Source organism: Heterodontus francisci, chromosome 33 (assembly GCF_036365525.1).
Source record: "Heterodontus francisci isolate sHetFra1 chromosome 33, sHetFra1.hap1, whole genome shotgun sequence".
Classification (NCBI taxonomy): Eukaryota; Metazoa; Chordata; class Chondrichthyes; order Heterodontiformes; family Heterodontidae; genus Heterodontus; species Heterodontus francisci.
In genome coordinates, this window is record NC_090403.1 from 3,965,765 (window position 1) to 3,987,831 (window position 22,067).

Sequence of the window (22,067 nt, forward strand, 5' to 3'; positions counted from 1 at the left end):
CTCAGTCCCTGTATCTCAGGGAGATATATGTACACTGACTGGTGTCTCTCAGTCCCTCTCTCTCAGGGAGATATCTGTACACTGACTGGTGTCTCTCAGTCCCTCTCTCTCAGGGAGATATCTGTACACTGAGTGGTGTCTCACAGCCCCTGTCTCTCAGCGAGATATCTGTACACTGTCTGGTGTCTCTCAGTCCCTGTCTGTCAGGGAGATATCTATACACTGAGTGGTGTCTCTCAGTCCCTCTCTCTCAGGGAGATATCTGCACACTGACTGGTGTCTCACAGTCCCTCTCTCTCAGGGAGATATCTGTACACTGACTGGTGTCTCTCAGTCCCTGTCTCTCAGGGAGCTTTTTGTACACTGAGTGGTGTCTCACAGTCCCTCTCTCTCAGGGAGATATCTGTACACTGACTGGTGTGTCTCAGTCCCTGTCTCTCAGGGAGATATCTGTACACTGAGTGGTGTCTCTCAGTCCCTCTCTCTCAGGGAGATATCTGTACACTGACTGGTGTCTCTCAGTCCCTGTCTCTCAGGGAGATATCTATACACTGAGTGGTGTCTCTCAGTCCCTGTCTCTCAGGGAGATATCTGTACACTGACTGGTGTCTCTCAGTCCCTCTCTCTCAGGGAGATATCTGTACACTGAGGGGTGTCTCACAGCCCCTGTCTCTCAGGGAGATATCTGTACACTGACTGGTGTCTCTCAGTCCCTCTCTCTCAGGGAGATATCTGTACACTGAGTGGTGTCTCTCAGTCCCTCTCTCTCAGGGAGATATCTGTACACTGAGTGGTGTCTCACAGCCCCTCTCTCTCAGGGAGATATCTGTACACTGACTGGTGTCTCTCAGTCCCTGTCTGTCAGGGAGATATCTATACACTGAGTGGTGTCTCTCAGTCCCTCTCTCTCAGGGAGATATCTGTACACTGACTGGTGTCTCTCAGTCCCTCTCTCTCCGGGAGATATATGTACACTGACTGGTGTCTCTCAGTCCCTCTCTCTCAGGGAGGTATCTGTACACTGAGTGGTGTCTCTCAGTCCCTGTCTCTCAGGGAGATATATGTACACTGACTGGTGTCTCTCAGTCCCTCTCTCTCAGGGAGATATCTGTACAATGAGTGGTGTCTCTCAGTCCCTGTCTCTCAGGGAGATATCTGTACAGTGAGTGGTGTCTCTCAGTCCCTCTTTCTCAGGGAGAGATCTGTACTCTGACTGGTGTCTCTCAGTCCCTGTCTCTCAGGGAGATATCTGTACACTGAGTGGTGTCTCTCAGTCCCTCTCTCTCAGGGAGATATCTGTACACTGACTGGTGTCTCTCAGTCCCTCTCTCTCAGGGAGGTATCTGTACACTGAGTGGTGTCTCTCAGTCCCTGTCTCTCAGGGAGATATCTGTACACTGACTGGTGTCTCTCAGTCCCTGTCTCTCAGTGAGCTTTATGTACACTGAGAGGTGTCTCTCAGGGAGATATCTGTACACTGAGTGGTGTCTCTCAGTCCCTCTCTCTCAGGGAGATATCTGTACACTGAGTGGTGTCTCTCAGCCCCTCTCTCTCAGGGAGATATCTGTGCACTGAGTGGTGTCTCACAGTCCCTCTCTCTCAGGGAGATATCTGTACACTGACTGGTGTCTCTCAGTCCCTGTCTCTCAGGGAGATATCTGTACACTGAGTGGTGTCTCTCAGTCCCTCTCTCTCAGGGAGATATCTGTACTCTGACTGGTGTCTCTCAGTCCCTGTCTCTGAGGGAGATATCTGTACACTGAGTGGTGTCTCTCAGTCCCTCTCTCTCAGGGAGATATCTGTACACTGACTGGTGTCTCTCAGTCCCTCTCTCTCAGGGAGATATCTGTACACTGAGTGGTGTCTCTCAGTCCCTCTCTCTCAGGGAGATATCTGTACACTGAGTGGTGCCTCTCAGTCCCTGTCTCTCAGGGAGATATATGTACACTGACTGGTGTCTCTCAGTCCCTCTCTCTCAGGGAGATATCTGTACACTGACTGGTGTCTCTCAGTCCCTCTCTCTCAGGGAGATATCTGTACACTGAGTGGTGTCTCACAGCCCCTGTCTCTCAGGGAGATATCTGTACACTGTCTGGTGTCTCTCAGTCCCAGTCTGTCAGGGAGATATCTATACACTGAGTGGTGTCTCTCAGTCCCTCTCTCTCAGGGAGATATCTGTACACTGAGTGGTGTCTCACAGTCCCTCTCTCTCAGGGAAATATCTGTACACTGACTGGTGTCTCTCAGTCCCTGTCTCTCAGGGAGCTTTATGTACACTGACTGGTGTCTCTCAGGGAGATATCTGTACACTGACTGGTGTCTCTCAGTCCCTGTCTCTCAGGGAGATATCTGTACACTGAGTGGTGTCTCTCAGTCCCTCTCTCTCAGGGAGATATCTGTACACTGACTGGTGTCTCTCAGTCCCTGTCTCTCAGGGAGATATCTATACACTGAGTGGTGTCTCTCAGTCCCTGTCTCTCAGGGAGATATCTGTACACTGACTGGTGTCTCTCAGTCCCTCTCTCTCAGGGAGATATCTGTACGCTGACTAGTGTATCTCAGTCCCTCTCTCTCAGGGAGATATCTGTACACTGACTGGTGTCTCTCAGTCCCTCTCTCTCAGGGAGATATCTGTCCACTGACTGGTGTCTCTCTGTCCCTGTCTCTCAGGGAGATATATGTACACTGACTGGTGTCTCTCAGTCCCTCTCTCAGGGAGGTATCAGTACACTGAGAGGTGTCTCTCAGTCCCTGTCTCTCAGGGAGATATATGTACACTGACTGGTGTCTCTCAGTCCTTGTCTCTCAGGGAGATATCTGTACACTGAGTGATGTCTTTCAGTCCCTCTCTCTCAGGGAGATATCTGTACACTGAGTGGTGTCTCTCAGTTCCTGACTCTCAGGGAGATATCTGTACACTGAATGGTGTCTCTCAGTCCCTCTCTCTCAGGGAGATATCTGTGTACTGACTCGTGTCTCTCAGTCCCTCTCTCTCAGGGAGATATCTGTACACTGAGTGGTGTCTCTCAGTTCCTGACTCTCAGGGAGATATCTGTACACTGAATGGTGTCTCTCAGTCCCTCTCTCTCAGGGAGATATCTGTACACTGACTCGTGTCTCTCAGTCCCTCTCTCTCAGGGAGATATCTGTACACTAAGTGTCTCACAGCCCCTGTCTCTCAGGGAGATATCTGTACACTGACTGGTGTCTCTCAGTCCCTGTCTCTCAGGGAGAAATCTGAACACTGAGTGGTGTCTCTCAGTCCCTCTCTCTCAGGGAGATATCTGTACACTGACTGGTGTCTCTCAGTCCCTCTCTTTCAGGGAGATATCTGTACACTGAGTGGTGTCTCACAGTCCCTCTCTCTCAGGGAGATATCTGTACACTGACTGGTGTCTCTTAGTCCCTCTCTCTCAGAGAGATATCTGTACACTGACTGGTGTCTCTCAGTCCCTGTCTCTCAGGGAGATATCTGTACACTGAGTGGTGTCTCTCAGTCCCTCTCTCTCAGGGAGATATATGTACACTGACTGGTGTCTCTCAGTCCCTCTCTCTCAGGGAGATATCTGTACACTGAGTGGTGTCTCTCAGTCCCTCTCTCTCAGGGAGATATATGTACACTGACTGGTGTCTCTCAGTCCCTCTCTCTCAGGGAGGTATCTGTACACTGAGTGGTGTCTCTCAGTCCCTGCCTCTCAGGGAGATATATGTACACTGACTGGTGTCTCTCAGTCCCTGTCTCTCAGGGAGATATCTGTACACTGACTGGTGTCTCTCAGCCCCTCTCTCTCAGGGTGGTATCTGTACACTGAGTGGTGTCTCTCAGTCCCTGTCTCTCAGGGAGATATCTGTACACTGACTGGTGTCTCTCAGTCCCTGTCTCTCAGGGAGCTTTATGTACACTGAGTGGTGTCTCTCAGGGAGATATCTGTACCCTGAGTGTTGTCTCTCAGTCCCTCTCTCTCAGGGAGATATCTGTACTCTGACTGGTGTCTCTCAGTCCCTGTCTCTGAGGGAGATATCTGTACACTGAGTGGTGTCTCTCAGTCCCTCTCTCTCAGGGAGATATCTGTACACTGACTGGTGTCTCTCAGTCCCTCTCTCTCAGGGAGATATCTGTACACTGAGTGGTGTCTCTCAGTCCCTCTCTCAGGGAGATATCTGTACACTGAGTGGTGTCTCTCAGTCCCTGTCTCTCAGGGAGATATATGTACACGGACTGGTGTCTCTCAGTCCCTGTCTCTCAGTGAGCTTTATGTACACTGAGTGGTGTCTCTCAGGGAGATATCTGTACACTGAGTGGTGTCTCTCAGTCCCTCTCTCTCAGGGAGATATCTGTACACTGACTGGTGTCTCTCAGCCCCTCTCTCTCAGGGAGATATCTGTGCACTGAGTGGTGTCTCACAGTCCCTCTCTCTCAGGGAGATATCTGTACCCTGACTGGTGTCTCTCAGTCCCTGTCTCTCAGGGAGATATCTGTACACTGAATGGTGTCTCTCAGTCCCTCTCTCTCAGGGAGATATCTGTACTCTGACTGGTGTCTCTCAGTCCCTGTCTCTGAGGGAGATATCTGTACACTGAGTGGTGTCTCTCAGTCCCTCTCTCTCAGGGAGATATCTGTGCACTGACTGGTGTCTCTCAGTCCCTCTCTCTCAGGGAGATATCTGTACACTGAGTGGTGTCTCTCAGTCCCTATCTCTCAGGGAGATATCTGTACACTGAGTGGTGTCTCTCAGTCCCTGTCTCTCAGGGAGACATATGTACACTGACTGGTGTCTCTCTGTCCCTCTCTCTCAGGGAGATATCTGTACACTGACTGGTGTCTCTCAGTCCCTCTCTCTCAGGGAGATATCTGTACACTGAGTGGTGTCTCACAGCCCCTGTCTCTCAGGGAGATATCTGGACACTGTCTGGTGTCTCTCAGTCCCTGTCTGTCAGGGAGATATCTATACATTGAGTGGTGTCTCTCAGTCCCTCTCTCTCAGGGAGATATCTGTACACTGAGTGGTGTCTCACAGTCCCTCTCTCTCAGGGAGATATCTGTACACTGACTGGTGTCTCTCAGTCCCTGTCTCTCAGGGAGCTTTATGTACACTGACTGGTGTCTCTCAGGGAGATATCTGTACACTGAGTGGTGTCTCTCAGTCCCTCTCTCTCAGGGAGATATCTGTACACTGACTGGTGTCTCTCAGTCCCTGTCTCTCACGGAGCTTTATGTACAATGAGTGGTGTCTCACAGTCCCTCTCTCTCAGGGAGATATCTGTACACTGACTGGTGTCTCTCAGTCCCTGTCTCTCAGCGAGATATCTGTACACTGAGTGGTGTCTCTCAGTCCCTCTCTCTCAGGGAGATATCTGTACACTGACTGGTGTCTCTCAGCCCCTCTCTCTCAGGGAGATATCTGTACACTGACTGGTGTCTCTCAGTCCCTGTCTCTCAGGGAGATATCTGTACACTGAGTGGTGTCTCTCAGTCCCTCTCTCTCAGGGAGATATCTGTACACTGACTGGTGTCTCTCAGTCCCTGTCTCTCAGGGAGATATCTATACTCTGAGTGGTGTCTCTCAGTCCCTGTCTCTCAGGCAGATATCTGTACACTGACTGGTGTCTCTCAGTCCCTCTCTCTCAGGGAGATATCTGTACGCTGACTAGTGTCTCTCAGTCCCTCTCTCTCAGGGAGATATCTGTACACTAACTGGGGTCTCTGAGTCCCTCTCTCTCAGGGAGATATCTGTCCACTGACTGGTGTCTCTCAGTCCCTGTCTCTCAGGGAGATATCTGTACACTGACTGGTGTCTCTCAGTCCCTCTCTCAGGGATGTATCTGTACACTGAGTGGTGTCTCTCAGTCCCTGTCTCTCAGGGAGATATCTGTGCACTGAATGGTGTCTCTCAGTCCCTCTCTCTCAGGGAGATATCTGTACTCTGACTGGTGTATCTCAGTCCCTGTCTCTCAGGGAGATATCTGTGCACTGAGTGGTGTCTCTCAGTCCCTCTCTCTCAGGGAGATATCTGTGCACTGAGTGGTGTCTCTCAGTCCCTCTCTCTCAGGGAGGTATCTGTACACTGAGTAGTGTCTCTCAGTCCCTGTCTCTCAGGGACATATATGTACACTGACTGGTATCTCTCAGTCCCTCTCTCTCAGGGAGATATCTGTACACTGACTGGTGTCTCTCAGTCCCTCTCTCTCAGGGAGATATCTGTACACTGAGTGGTGTCTCACAGCCCCTGTCTCTCAGGGAGATATCTGTACACTGACTGGTGTCTCTCAGTCCCTCTCTCTCAGGGACATATCTGTACACTGAGTGGTGTCTCACAGTCCCTCTCTCTCAGGGACATATCTGTACACTGAGTGGTGTCTCACAGTCCCTCTCTCTCAGGGAGATATCTGTACACTGAGTGGTGTCTCTTAGTCTATCTCTCTCAGGGAGATATCTGTACACTGATTGGTGTCTCTCAGTCCCTCTCTCTCAGGGAGATATCTGTACACTGAGTGGTGTCTCTCAGTCCCTCTCTCTCAGGGAGATATATGTACACTGACAGGTGTCTCTCAGTCCCTCTCTCTCAGGGAGGCATCTGTACACTGAGTGGTGTCTCTCAGTCCCTGTCTCTCAGGGAGATATATGTACACTGACTGGTGTCTCTCAGTCCCTGTCTCTCAGGGAGATATCTGTACACTGAGTGGTGTCTCTCAGTCCCTCTCTCTCAGGGAGATATCTGTACACTGACTGGTGTCTCTCAGTCCCTGTCTCTCAGGGAGATATCTATACTCTGAGTGGTGTCTCTCAGTCCCTGTCTCTCAGGCAGATATCTGTACACTGACTGGTGTCTCTCAGTCCCTCTCTCTCAGGGAGATATCTGTACGCTGACTAGTGTCTCTCAGTCCCTCTCTCTCAGGGAGATATCTGTACACTAACTGGGGTCTCTCAGTCCCTCTCTCTCAGGGAGATATCTGTCCACTGACTGGTGTCTCTCAGTCCCTGTCCCTCAGGGAGATATATGTACACTGACTGGTGTCTCTCAGTCCCTCTCTCAGGGAGGTATCTGTACACTGAAGGTGTCTCTCAGTCCCTGTCTCTCAGGGAGATATCTGTGCACTGAATGGTGTCTCTCAGTCCCTCTCTCTCAGGGAGATATCTGTACTCTGACTGGTGTCTCTCAGTCCCTGTCTCTCAGGGAGATATCTGTGCACTGAGTGGTGTCTCTCAGTCCCTCTCTCTCAGGGAGATATCCGTGCACTGAGTGGTGTCTCTCAGTCCCTCTCTCTCAGCGAGGTATCTGTACACTGAGTAGTGTCTCTCAGTCCCTGTCTCTCAGGGACATATATGTACACTGACTGGTATCTCTCAGTCCCTCTCTCTCAGGGAGATATCTGTACACTGACTGGTGTCTCTCAGTCCCTCTCTCTCAGGGAGATATCTGTACACTGAGTGGTGTCTCACAGCCCCTGTCTCTCAGGGAGATATCTGTACACTGACTGGTGTCTCTCAGTCCCTGTCTCTCAGGGAGAAATCTGAACACTGAGTGGTGTCTCTCAGTCCCTCTCTCTCAGGGAGATATCTGTACACTGAATGGTGTCTCTGAGTCCCTCTCTCTCAGGGTGGTATCTGTACACTGAGTGGTGTCTCTCAGTCCCTCTCTCTCAGGGAGATATCTGTACAATGAGTGGTGTCTCTCAGTCCCTGTCTCTCAGGGAGATATCTGTACAGTGAGTGGTGTCTCTCAGTCCCTCTCTCTCAGGGAGATATCTGTACTCTGACTAGTGTCTCTCAGTCCCTGTCTCTCAGGGAGATATCTGTACACTGAGTGGTGTCTCTCAGTCCCTCTCTCAGGGAGATATCTGTACACTGACTGGTGTCTCTCATTCCCTCTCTCTCGGGGAGGTATCTGTACACTGAGTGGTGTCTCTCAGTCCCTGTCTCTCAGGGAGATATCTGTACACTGAGTGGTGTCTCTCAGTCCCTCTCTCAGGGAGATATCTATACACTGACTGGTGTCTCTCAGCCCCTCTCTCTCAGGGAGATATCTGTGCACTGAGTGGTGTCTCACAGTCCCTCTCTCTCAGGGAGATATCTGTACACTGACTGGTGTGTCTCAGTCCCTGTCTCTCAGGGAGATATCTGTACACTGAGTGGTGTCTCTCAGTCCCTCTCTCTCAGGGAGATATCTGTACTCTGACTGGTGTCTCTCAGACCCTGTCTCTGAGGGAGATATCTGTACACTGAGTGGTGTCTCTCAGTCCCTCTCTCTCAGGGAGATATCTGTACACTGACTGGTGTCTCTCAGTCCCTCTCTCTCAGGGAGATATCTGTACATTGAGTGGTGTCTCTCAGTCCCTCTCTCTCAGGGAGATATCTGTACACTGAGTGGTGTCTCTCAGTCCCTGTATCTCAGGGAGATATATGTACACTGACTGGTGTCTCTCAGTCCCTCTCTCTCAGGGAGATATCTGTACACTGACTGGTGTCTCTCAGTCCCTCTCTCTCAGGGAGATATCTGTACACTGAGTGGTGTCTCACAGCCCCTGTCTCTCAGCGAGATATCTGTACACTGTCTGGTGTCTCTCAGTCCCTGTCTGTCAGGGAGATATCTATACACTGAGTGGTGTCTCTCAGTCCCTCTCTCTCAGGGAGATATCTGCACACTGACTGGTGTCTCACAGTCCCTCTCTCTCAGGGAGATATCTGTACACTGACTGGTGTCTCTCAGTCCCTGTCTCTCAGGGAGCTTTATGTACACTGAGTGGTGTCTCTCAGGGAGATATCTGTACACTGACTGGTGTCTCTCAGTCCCTGTCTCTCAGGGAGCTTTTTGTACACTGAGTGGTGTCTCACAGTCCCTCTCTCTCAGGGAGATATCTGTACACTGACTGGTGTCTCTCAGTCCCTGTCTCTCAGGGAGATATCTGTACACTGAGTGGTGTCTCTCAGTCCCTCTCTCTCAGGGAGATATCTGTACACTGACTGGTGTCTCTCAGTCCCTGTCTCTCAGGGAGATATCTATACACTGAGTGGTGTCTCTCAGTCCCTGTCTCTCAGGGAGATATCTGTACACTGACTGGTGTCTCTCAGTCCCTCTCTCTCAGGGAGATATCTGTACACTGAGTGGTGTCTCTCAGTCCCTGTCTCTCAGGGAGATATCTGTGCACTGAATGGTGTCTCTCAGTCCCTCTCTCTCAGGGAGATATCTGTACTCTGACTGGTGTCTCTCAGTCCCTGTCTCTCAGGGAGATATCTGTGCACTGAGTGGTGTCTCTCAGTCCCTCTCTCTCAGGGAGATATCTGTGCACTGAGTGGTGTCTCTCAGTCCCTCTCTCTCAGGGAGGTATCTGTACACTGAGTAGTGTCTCTCAGTCCCTGTCTCTCAGGGACATATATGTACACTGACTGGTATCTCTCAGTCCCTCTCTCTCAGGGAGATATCTGTACACTGACTGGTGTCTCTCAGTCCCTCTCTCTCAGGGAGATATCTGTACACTGAGTGGTGTCTCACAGCCCCTGTCTCTCAGGGAGATATCTGTACACTGACTGGTGTCTCTCAGTCCCTGTCTCTCAGGGAGAAATCTGAACACTGAGTGGTGTCTCTCAGTCCCTCTCTCTCAGGGAGATATCTGTACACTGAATGGTGTCTCTGAGTCCCTCTCTCTCAGGGTGGTATCTGTACACTGAGTGGTGTCTCTCAGTCCCTCTCTCTCAGGGAGATATCTGTACAATGAGTGGTGTCTCTCAGTCCCTGTCTCTCAGGGAGATATCTGTACAGTGAGTGGTGTCTCTCAGTCCCTCTCTCTCAGGGAGATATCTGTACTCTGACTGGTGTCTCTCAGTCCCTGTCTCTCAGGGAGATATCTGTACACTGAGTGGTGTCTCTCAGTCCCTCTCTCAGGGAGATATCTGTACACTGACTGGTGTCTCTCATTCCCTCTCTCTCGGGGAGGTATCTGTACACTGAGTGGTGTCTCTCAGTCCCTGTCTCTCAGGGAGATATCTGTACACTGAGTGGTGTCTCTCAGTCCCTCTCTCAGGGAGATATCTATACACTGACTGGTGTCTCTCAGCCCCTCTCTCTCAGGGAGATATCTGTGCACTGAGTGGTGTCTCACAGTCCCTCTCTCTCAGGGAGATATCTGTACACTGACTGGTGTGTCTCAGTCCCTGTCTCTCAGGGAGATATCTGTACACTGAGTGGTGTCTCTCAGTCCCTCTCTCTCAGGGAGATATCTGTACTCTGACTGGTGTCTCTCAGAACCTGTCTCTGAGGGAGATATCTGTACACTGAGTGGTGTCTCTCAGTCCCTCTCTCTCAGGGAGATATCTGTACACTGACTGGTGTCTCTCAGTCCCTCTCTCTCAGGGAGATATCTGTACATTGAGTGGTGTCTCTCAGTCCCTCTCTCTCAGGGAGATATCTGTACACTGAGTGGTGTCTCTCAGTCCCTGTATCTCAGGGAGATATATGTACACTGACTGGTGTCTCTCAGTCCCTCTCTCTCAGGGAGATATCTGTACACTGACTGGTGTCTCTCAGTCCCTCTCTCTCAGGGAGATATATGTACACTGAGTGGTGTCTCACAGCCCCTGTCTCTCAGCGAGATATCTGTACACTGTCTGGTGTCTCTCAGTCCCTGTCTGTCAGGGAGATATCTATACACTGAGTGGTGTCTCTCAGTCCCTCTCTCTCAGGGAGATATCTGCACACTGACTGGTGTCTCACAGTCCCTCTCTCTCAGGCAGATATCTGTACACTGACTGGTGTCTCTCAGTCCCTGTCTCTCAGGGAGCTTTATGTACACTGAGTGGTGTCTCTCAGGGAGATATCTGTACACTGACTGGTGTCTCTCAGTCCCTGTCTCTCAGGGAGCTTTTTGTACACTGAGTGGTGTCTCACAGTCCCTCTCTCTCAGGGAGATATCTGTACACTGAATGGTGTGTCTCAGTCCCTGTCTCTCAGGGAGATATCTGTACACTGAGTGGTGTCTCTCAGTCCCTCTCTCTCAGGGAGATATCTGTACACTGACTGGTGTCTCTCAGTCCCTGTCTCTCAGGGAGATATCTATACACTGAGTGGTGTCTCTCAGTCCCTGTCTCTCAGGGAGATATCTGTACACTGACTGGTGTCTCTCAGTCCCTCTCTCTCAGGGAGATATCTGTACACTGAGGGGTGTCTCACAGCCCCTGTCTCTCAGGGAGATATCTGTACACTGACTGGTGTCTCTCAGTCCCTCTCTCTCAGGGAGATATCTGTACACTGAGTGGTGTCTCTCAGTCCCTCTCTCTCAGGGAGATATCTGTACACTGAGTGGTGTCTCACAGCCCCTCTCTCTCAGGGAGATATCTGTACACTGACTGGTGTCTCTCAGTCCCTGTCTGTCAGGGAGATATCTATACACTGAGTGGTGTCTCTCAGTCCCTCTCTCTCAGGGAGATATCTGTACACTGACTGGTGTCTCTCAGTCCCTCACTCTCCGGGAGATATATGTACACTGACTGGTGTCTCTCAGTCCCTCTCTCTCAGGGAGGTATCTGTACACTGAGTGGTGTCTCTCAGTCCCTGTCTCTCAGGGAGATATATGTACACTGACTGGTGTCTCTCAGTCCCTCTCTCTCAGTGAGATATCTGTACAATGAGTGGTGTCTCTCAGTCCCTGTCTCTCAGGGAGATATCTGTACAGTGAGTGGTGTCTCTCAGTCCCTCTCTCTCAGGGAGAGATCTGTACTCTGACTGGTGTCTCTCAGTCCCTGTCTCTCAGGGAGATATCTGTACACTGAGTGGTGTCTCTCAGTCCCTCTCTCTCAGTGAGATATCTGTACACTGACTGGTGTCTCTCAGTCCCTCTCTCCCAGGGAGGTATCTGTACACTGAGTGGTGTCTCTCAGTCCCTGTCTCTCAGGGAGATATCTGTACACTGACTGGTGTCTCTCAGTCCCTGTCTCTCAGTGAGCTTTATGTACACTGAGTGGTGTCTCTCAGGGAGATATCTGTACACTGAGTGGTGTCTCTCAGTCCCTCTCTCTCAGGGAGATATCTGTACACTGAGTGGTGTCTCTCAGCCCCTCTCTCTCAGGGAGATATCTGTGCACTGAGTGGTGTCTCACAGTCCCTGTCTCTCAGGGAGATATCTGTACACTGAGTGGTGTCTCTCAGTCCCTCTCTCTCAGGGAGATATCTGTACACTGAGTGGTGTCTCTCAGTCCCTGTCTCTCAGGGAGATATCTGTACACTGAGTGGTGTCTCTCAGTCCCTCTCTCTCAGGGAGATATCTGTACTCTGACTGGTGTCTCTCAGTCCCTGTCTCTCAGGGAGATATCTGTACACTGAGTGGTGTCTCTCAGTCCCTCTCTCTCAGGGAGATATCTGTACACTGACTGGTGTCTCTCAGTCCCTGTCTCTCAGGGAGATATCTGTACACTGAGTGGTGTCTCTCAGTCCCTCTCTCTCAGGGAGATATCTGTACTCTGACTGGTGTCTCTCAGTCCCTGTCTCTGAGGGAGATATCTGTACACTGAGTGGTGTCTCTCAGTCCCTCTCTCTCAGGGAGATATCTGTACACTGACTGGTGTCTCTCAGTCCCTCTCTCTCAGGGAGATATCTGTACACTGAGTGGTGTCTCTCAGTCCCTCTCTCTCAGGGAGATATCAGTACACTGAGTGGTGTCTCTCAGTGCCTGTCTCTCAGGGAGATATATGTACACTGACTGGTGTCTCTCAGTCCCTCTCTCTCAGGGAGATATCTGTACTCTGACCGGTGTCTCTCAGTCCCTGTCTCTCAGGGAGATATCTGTGTACTGAGTGGTGTCTCTCAGTCCCTCTCTCTCAGGGAGATATCTGTACACTGACTGGTGTCTCTCAGTCCCTCTCTCTCAGGGAGGTATCTGTACACTGAGTGGTGTCTCTCAGTCCCTGTCTCTCAGGGACATATATGTACACTGACTGGTGTCTCTCAGTCCCTCTCTCTCAGGGAGATATCTGTACACTGACTGGTGTCTCTCAGTCCCTCTCTCTCAGGGAGATATCTGTACACTAAGTGTCTCACAGCCCCTGTCTCTCAGGGAGATATCTGTACACTGACTGGTGTCTCTCAGTCCCTGTCTCTCAGGGAGAAATCTGAACACTGAGTGGTGTCTCTCAGTCCCTCTCTCTCAGGGAGATATCTGTACACTGAGTGGTGTCTCTCAGTCCCTCTCTTTCAGGGAGATATCTGTACACTGAGTGGTGTCTCACAGTCCCTCTCTCTCAGGGAGATATCTGTACACTGACTGGTGTCTCTTAGTCCCTCTCTCTCAGAGAGATATCTGTACACTGACTGGTGTCTCTCAGTCCCTGTCTCTCAGGGAGATATCTGTACACTGAGTGGTGTCTCTCAGTCCCTCTCTCTCAGGGAGATATATGTACACAGACTGGTGTCTCTCAGTCCCTCTCTCTCAGGGAGATATCTGTACACTGAGTGGTGTCTCTCAGTCCCTCTCTCTCAGGGAGATATATGTACACTGACTGGTGTCTCTCAGTCCCTCTCTCTCAGGGAGGTATCTGTACACTGAGTGGTGTCTCTCAGTCCCTGTCTCTCAGGGAGATATATGTACACTGACTGGTGTCTCTCAGTCCCTGTCTCTCAGGGAGATATCTGTACACTGACTGGTGTCTCTCAGCCCCTCTCTCTCAGGGTGGTATCTGTACACTGAGTGGTGTCTCTCAGTCCCTGTCTCTCAGGGAGATATCTGTACACTGACTGGTGTCTCTCAGTCCCTGTCTCTCAGGGAGCTTTATGTACACTGAGTGGTGTCTCTCAGGGAGATATCTGTACACTGAGTGTTTTCTCTCAGTCCCTCTCTCTCAGGGAGATATCTGTACTCTGACTGGTGTCTCTCAGTCCCTGTCTCTGAGGGAGATATCTGTACACTGAGTGGTGTCTCTCAGTCCCTCTCTCTCAGGGAGATATCTGTACACTGACTGGTGTCTCTCAGTCCCTCTCTCAGGGAGATATCTGTACACTGAGTGGTGTCTCTCAGTCCCTCTCTCAGGGAGATATCTGTACACTGAGTGGTGTCTCTCAGTCCCTGTCTCTCAGGGAGATATATGTACACGGACTGGTGTCTCTCAGTCCCTGTCTCTCAGTGAGCTTTATGTACACTGAGTGGTGTCTCTCAGGGAGATATCTGTACTCTGAGTGGTGTCTCTCAGTCCCTCTCTCTCAGGGAGATATCTGTACACTGACTGGTGTCTCTCAGCCCCTCTCTCTCAGGGAGATATCTGTGCACTGAGTGGTGTCTCACAGTCCCTCTCTCTCAGGGAGATATCTGTACACTGACTGGTGTCTCTCAGTCCCTGTCTCTCAGGGAGATATCTGTACACTGAATGGTGTCTCTCAGTCCCTCTCTCTCAGGGAGATATCTGTACTCTGACTGGTGTCTCTCAGTCCCTGTCTCTGAGGGAGATATCTGTACAATGAGTGGTGTCCCTCAGTCCCTCTCTCTCAGGGAGATATCTGTGCACTGACAGGTGTCTCTCAGTCCCTCTCTCTCAGGGAGATATCTGTACACTGAGTGGTGTCTCTCAGTCCCTATCTCTCAGGGAGATATCTGTACACTGAGTGGTGTCTCTCAGTCCCTGTCTCTCAGGGAGACATATGTACACTGACTGGTGTCTCTCAGTCCCTCTCTCTCAGGGAGATATCTGTACACTGACTGGTGTCTCTCAGTCCCTCTCTCTCAGGGAGATATCTGTACACTGAGTGGTGTCTCACAGCCCCTGTCTCTCAGGGAGATATCTGGACACTGTCTGGTGTCTCTCAGTCCCTGTCTGTCAGGGAGATATCTATACATTGAGTGGTGTCTCTCAGTCCCTCTCTCTCAGGGAGATATCTGTACACTGAGTGGTGTCTCACAGTCCCTCTCTCTCAGGGAGATATCTGTACACTGACTTGTGTCTCTCAGTCCCTGTCTCTCAGGGAGCTTTATGTACACTGACTGGTGTCTCTCAGGGAGATATCTGTACACTGAGTGGTGTCTCTCAGTCCCTCTCTCTCAGGGAGATATCTGTACACTGACTGGTGTCTCTCAGTCCCTGTCTCTCAGGGAGCTTTATGTACAATGAGTGGTGTCTCACAGTCCCTCTCTCTCAGGGAGATATCTGTACACTGACTGGTGTCTCTCAGTCCCTGTCTCTCAGCGAGATATCTGTACACTGAGTGGTGTCTCTCAGTCCCTCTCTCTCAGGGAGATATCTGTACACTGACTGGTGTCTCTCAGCCCCTCTCTCTCAGGGAGATATCTGTACACTGACTGGTGTCTCTCAGTCCCTGTCTCTCAGGGAGATATCTGTACACTGAGTGGTGTCTCTCAGTCCCTCTCTCTCAGGGAGATATCTGTACACTGACTGGTGTCTCTCAGTCCCTGTCTCTCAGGGAGATATCTATACTCTGAGTGGTGTCTCTCAGTCCCTGTCTCTCAGGCAGATATCTGTACACTGACTGGTGTCTCTCAGTCCCTCTCTCTCAGGGAGATATCTGTACGCTGACTAGTGTCTCTCAGTCCCTCTCTCTCAGGGAGATATCTGTACACTAACTGGGGTCTCTCAGTCCCTCTCTCTCAGGGAGATATCTGTCCACTGACTGGTGTCTGTCAGTCCCTGTCTCTCAGGGAGATATATGTACACTGACTGGTGTCTCTCAGTCCCTCTCTCAGGGAGGTATCTGTACACTGAGTGGTGTCTCTCAGTCCCTGTCTCTCAGGGAGTTATCTGTGCACTGAATGGTGTCTCTCAGTCCCTCTCTCTCAGGGAGATATCTGTACTCTGACTGGTGTCTCTCAGTCCCTGTCTCTCAGGGAGATATCTGTGCACTGAGTGGTGTCTCTCAGTCCCTCTCTCTCAGGGAGATATCTGTGCACTGAGTGGTGTCTCTCAGTCCCTCTCTCTCAGGGAGGTATCTGTACACTGAGTAGTGTCTCTCAGTCCCTGTCTCTCAGGGACATATATGTACACTGACTGGTATCTCTCAGTCCCTCTCTCTCAGGGAGATATCTGTACACTGACTGGTGTCTCTCAGTCCCTCTCTCTCAGGGAGATATCTGTACACTGAGTGGTGTCTCACAGCCCCTGTCTCTCAGGGAGATATCTGTACACTGACTGGTGTCTCTCAGTCCCTGTCTCTCAGGGAGAAATCTGAACACTGAGTGGTGTCTCTCAGTCCCTCTCTCTCAGGGAGATATCTGTACACTGACTGGTGTCTCTCAGTCCCTCTCTCTCAGGGACATATCTGTACACTGAGTGGTGTCTCACAGTCCCTCTCTCTCAGGGAGATATCTGTACACTGACTGGTGTCTCTTAGTCCCTCTCTCTCAGGGAGATATCTGTACACTGAATGGTGTCTCTCAGTCCCTGTCTCTCAGGGAGATATCTGTACACTGAGTGGTGTCTCTCAGTCCCTCTCTCTCAGGGAGATATATGTACACTGACTGGTGTCTCTCAGTCCCTCTCTCTCAGGGAGATATCTGTACACTGAGTGGTGTCTCTCAGTCCCTCTCTCTCAGGGAGATATATGTACACTGACTGGTGTCTCTCAGTCCCTCTCTCTCAGGGAGGTATCTGTACACTGAGTGGTGTCTCTCAGTCCCTGTCTCTCAGGGAGATATATGTACACTGACTGGTGTCTCTCAGTCCCTGTCTCTCAGGGAGATATCTGTACACAGAGTGGTGTCTCTCAGTCCCTCTCTCTCAGGGAGATATCTGTACACTGACTGGTGTCTCTCAGTCCCTGTCTCTCAGGGAGATATCTATACTCTGAGTGGTGTCTCTCAGTCCCTGTCTCTCAGGCAGATATATGTACACTGACTGGTGTCTCTCAGTCCCTCTCTCTCAGGGAGATATCTGTACGCTGACTAGTGTCTCTCAGTCCCTCTCTCTCAGCGAGATATCTGTACACTAACTGGGGTCTCTCAGTCCCTCTCTCTCAGGGAGATATCTGTCCACTGACTGGTGTCTCTCAGTCCCTGTCTCTCAGGGAGATATATGTACACTGACTGGTGTCTCTCAGTCCCTCTCTCAGGGAGGTATCTGTACACTGAGTGGTGTCTCTCAGTCCCTGTCTCTCAGGGAGATATCTGTGCACTGAATGGTGTCTCTCAGTCCCTCTCTCTCAGGGAGATATCTGTACTCTGACTGGTGTCTCTCAGTCCCTGTCTCTCAGGGAGATATCTGTGCACTGAGTGGTGTCTCTCAGTCCCTCTCTCTCAGGGAGATATCTGTGCACTGAGTGGTGTCTCTCAGTCCCTCTCTCTCAGGGAGGTATCTGTACACTGAGTAGTGTCTCTCAGTCCCTGTCTCTCAGGGACATATATGTACACTGACTGGTATCTCTCAGTCCCTCTCTCTCAGGGAGATATCTGTACACTGACTGGTGTCTCTCAGTCCCTCTCTCTCAGGGAGATATCTGTACACTGAGTTGTGTCTCACAGCCCCTGTCTCTCAGGGAGATATCTGTACACTGACTGGTGTCTCTCAGTCCCTGTCTCTCAGGGAGAAATCTGAACACTGAGTGGTGTCTCTCAGTCCCTCTCTCTCAGGGAGATATCTGTACACTGACTGGTGTCTCTCAGTCCCTCTCTCTCAGGGACATATCTGTACACTGAGTGGTGTCTCACAGTCCCTCTCTCTCAGGGAGATATCTGTACACTGACTGGTGTCTCTCAGTCCCTGTCTCTCAGGGAGAAATCTGAACACTGAGTGGTGTCTCTCAGTCCCTCTCTCTCAGGGAGATATCTGTACACTGACTGGTGTCTCTCAGTCCCTCTCTCTCAGGGACATATCTGTACACTGAGTGGTGTCTCACAGTCCCTCTCTCTCAGGGAGATATCTGTACACTGACTGGTGTCTCTTAGTCCCTCTCTCTCAGGGAGATATCTGTACACTGAATGGTGTCTCTCAGTCCCTGTCTCTCAGGGAGATATCTGTACACTGAGTGGTGTCTCTCAGTCCCTCTCTCTCAGGGAGATATATGTACCCTGACTGGTGTCTCTCAGTCCCTCTCTCTCAGGGAGATATCTGTACACTGAGTGGTGTCTCTCAGTCCCTCTCTCTCAGGGAGATATATGTACACTGACTGGTGTCTCTCAGTCCCTCTCTCTCAGGGAGGTATCTGTACACTGAGTGGTGTCTCTCAGTCCCTGTCTCTCAGGGAGATATATGTACACTGACTGGTGTCTCTCAGTCCCTGTCTCTCAGGGAGATATCTGTACACAGAGTGGTGTCTCTCAGTCCCTCTCTCTCAGGGAGATATCTGTACACTGACTGGTGTCTCTCAGTCCCTGTCTCTCAGGGAGATATCTATACTCTGAGTGGTGTCTCTCAGTCCCTGTCTCTCAGGCAGATATATGTACACTGACTGGTGTCTCTCAGTCCCTCTCTCTCAGGGAGATATCTGTACGCTGACTAGTGTCTCTCAGTCCCTCTCTCTCAGCGAGATATCTGTACACTAACTGGGGTCTCTCAGTCCCTCTCTCTCAGGGAGATATCTGTCCACTGACTGGTGTCTCTCAGTCCCTGTCTCTCAGGGAGATATATGTACACTGACTGGTGTCTCTCAGTCCCTCTCTCAGGGAGGTATCTGTACACTGAGTGGTGTCTCTCAGTCCCTGTCTCTCAGGGAGATATCTGTGCACTGAATGGTGTCTCTCAGTCCCTCTCTCTCAGGGAGATATCTGTACTCTGACTGGTGTCTCTCAGTCCCTGTCTCTCAGGGAGATATCTGTGCACTGAGTGGTGTCTCTCAGTCCCTCTCTCTCAGGGAGATATCTGTGCACTGAGTGGTGTCTCTCAGTCCCTCTCTCTCAGGGAGGTATCTGTACACTGAGTAGTGTCTCTCAGTCCCTGTCTCTCAGGGACATATATGTACACTGACTGGTATCTCTCAGTCCCTCTCTCTCAGGGAGATATCTGTACACTGACTGGTGTCTCTCAGTCCCTCTCTCTCAGGGAGATATCTGTACACTGAGTTGTGTCTCACAGCCCCTGTCTCTCAGGGAGATATCTGTACACTGACTGGTGTCTCTCAGTCCCTGTCTCTCAGGGAGAAATCTGAACACTGAGTGGTGTCTCTCAGTCCCTCTCTCTCAGGGAGATATCTGTACACTGACTGGTGTCTCTCAGTCCCTCTCTCTCAGGGACATATCTGTACACTGAGTGGTGTCTCACAGTCCCTCTCTCTCAGGGAGATATCTGTACACTGACTGGTGTCTCTTAGTCCCTCTCTCTCAGGGAGATATCTGTACACTGACTGGTGTCTCTCAGTCCCTGTCTCTCAGGGAGATATCTGTACACTGACTGGTGTCTCTCAGTCCCTCTCTCTCAGGGAGATATATGTACACTGACTGGTGTCTCTCAGTCCCTCTCTCTCAGGGAGATATCTGTACACTGAGTGGTGTCTCTCAGTCCCTCTCTCTCAGGGAGATATATGTACACTGACTGGTGTCTCTCAGTCCCTCTCTCTCAGGGAGGTATCTGTACACTGAGTGGTGTCTCTCAGTCCCTGTCTCTCAGGGAGATATATGTACACTGACTGGTGTCTCTCAGTCCCTGTCTCTCAGGGAGATATCTGTACACTGAGTGGTGTCTCTCAGTCCCTCTCTCTCAGGGAGATATCTGTACAATGAGTGGTGTCTCTCAGTCCCTGTCTCTCAGGGAGATATCTGTACAGTGAGTGGTGTCTCTCAGTCCCTCTCTCTCAGGGAGATATCTGTACTCTGACTGGTGTCTCTCAGTCCCTGTCTCTCAGGGAGATATCAGTACACTGAGTGGTGTCTCTCAGTCCCTCTCTCTCAGGGAGATATCTGTACACTGACTGGAGTCTCTCAGGGAGAAATCTGAACACTGAGTGGTGTCTCTCAGTCCCTCTCTCTCAGGGAGATATCTGTACACTGACTGGTGTCTCTCAGTCCCTCTCTCTCAGGGAGATATCTGTACACTGAGTGGTGTCTCACAGTCCCTCTCTCTCAGGGAGATATCTGTACACTGACTGGTGTCTCTCATTCCCTCTCTCTCAGGGAGATATCTGTACACTGAGTGGTGTCTCACAGCCCCTGTCTCTCAGGGAGATATCTGTACACTGACTGGTGTCTCTCAGTCCCTGTCTCTCAGGGAGAAATCTGTACACTGAGTGGTGTCTCTCAGTCCCTGTCTCTCAGGGAGTTATCTGTACACTGACTGGTGTCTCTCAGTCCCTGTCTCTCAGGGAGATATCTGTACACTGAGTGGTGTCTCACAGTCCCTCTCTCTCAGGGAGATATCTGTACACTGACTGGTGTCTCTTAGTCCCTCTCTCTCAGGGAGATATCTGTACACTGACTGGTGTCTCTCAGTCCCTGTCTCTGAGGGAGATATCTGTACACTGAGTGGTGTCTCTCAGTCCCTCTCTCTCAGCGAGATATCTGTACACTGACTGGTGTCTCTCAGTCCCTGTCTCTCAGGGAGATATCTGTACACTGAGTGGTGTCTCACAGTCCCTCCCTCTCAGGGAGATATCTGTACACTGACTGGTGTCTCTCAGTCCCTCTCTCTCAGGGAGGTATCTGTACACTGAGTGGTGTCTCTCAGTCACTGTCTCTCAGGGAGATATATGTACACTGACTGGTGTCTCTCAGTCCCTGTCTCTCAGGGAGATATCTGTACACTGAGTGGTGTCTCTCAGTCCCTCTCTCTCAGGGAGATATCTGTACAATGAGTGGTGTCTCTCAGTCCCTGTCTCTCAGGGAGATATCTGTACAGTGAGTGGTGTCTCTCAGTCCCTCTCTCTCAGGGAGATATCTGTACTCTGACTGGTGTCTCTCAGTCCCTGTCTCTCAGGGAGATATCAGTACACTGAGTGGTGTCTCTCAGTCCCTGTCTCTCAGGGAGATATCTTTACACTGACTGGTGTCTCTCAGTCCCTGTCTCTCAGGGAGCTTTATGTACACTGAGTGGTGTCTGTCAGGGAGATATCTGTACACTGAGTGTTGTCTCTCAGTCCCTCTCTCTCAGGGAGATATCTGTACACTGACTGGTGTCTCTCAGCCCCTCTCTCTCAGGGAGATATCTGTGCACTGAGTGGTGTCTCACAGTCCCTCTCTCTCAGGGAGATATCTGTACACTGACTGGTGTCTCTCAGTCCCTGTCTCTCAGGGAGATATCTGTACACTGAGTGGTGTCTCTCAGTCCCTCTCTCTCAGGGAGATATCTGTACTCTGACTGGTGTCTCTCAGTCCCTGTCTCTAAGGGACATATCTGTACACTGAGTGGTGTCTCTCAGTCCCTCTCTCTCAGGGAGATATCTGTACACTGACTGGTGTCTCTCAGTCCCTCTCTCTCAGGGAGATATCTGTCCACTGAGTGGTGTCTCTCAGTCCCTCTCTCTCAGGGAGATATCTGTACACTGACTGGTGTCTCTCAGTCCCTCTCTCTCAGGGAGATATCTGTCCACTGAGTGGTGTCTCTCAGTCCCTCTCTCTCAGGGAGATATCTCTACACTGAGTGGTGTCTCACAGTCCCTCTCTCTCAGGGAGATATCTGTACACTGACTGGTGTCTCTCAGTCCCTCTCTCTCAGGGAGATATCAGTACGCTGACTGGTGTCTCTCAGTGCCTCTGTCTCAGGGAGATATCTGTACACTGACTGGTGTCTCTCAGTCCCTCTCTCTCAGGGAGATATCTGTACACTGACTGGTGTCTCTCAGTCCCTGTCTCTCAGGGAGATATATGTACACTGACTGGTGTCTCTCAGTCCCTGTCTCTCAGGGAGATATCTGTACACTGAGTGGTGTCTCTCAGTCCCTCTCTCTCAGGGAGATATCTGTACAATGAGTGGTGTCTCTCAGTCCCTGTCTCTCAGGGAGATATCTGTACAGTGAGTGGTGTCTCTCAGTCCCTCTCTCTCAGGGAGATATCTGTACTCTGACTGGTGTCTCTCAGTCCCTGTCTCTCAGGGAGATATCAGTACACTGAGTGGTGTCTCTCAGTCCCTGTCTCTCAGGGAGATATCTGTACACTGACTGGTGTCTCTCAGTCCCTCTCTCAGGGTGGTATCTGTACACTGAGTGGTATCTCTCAGT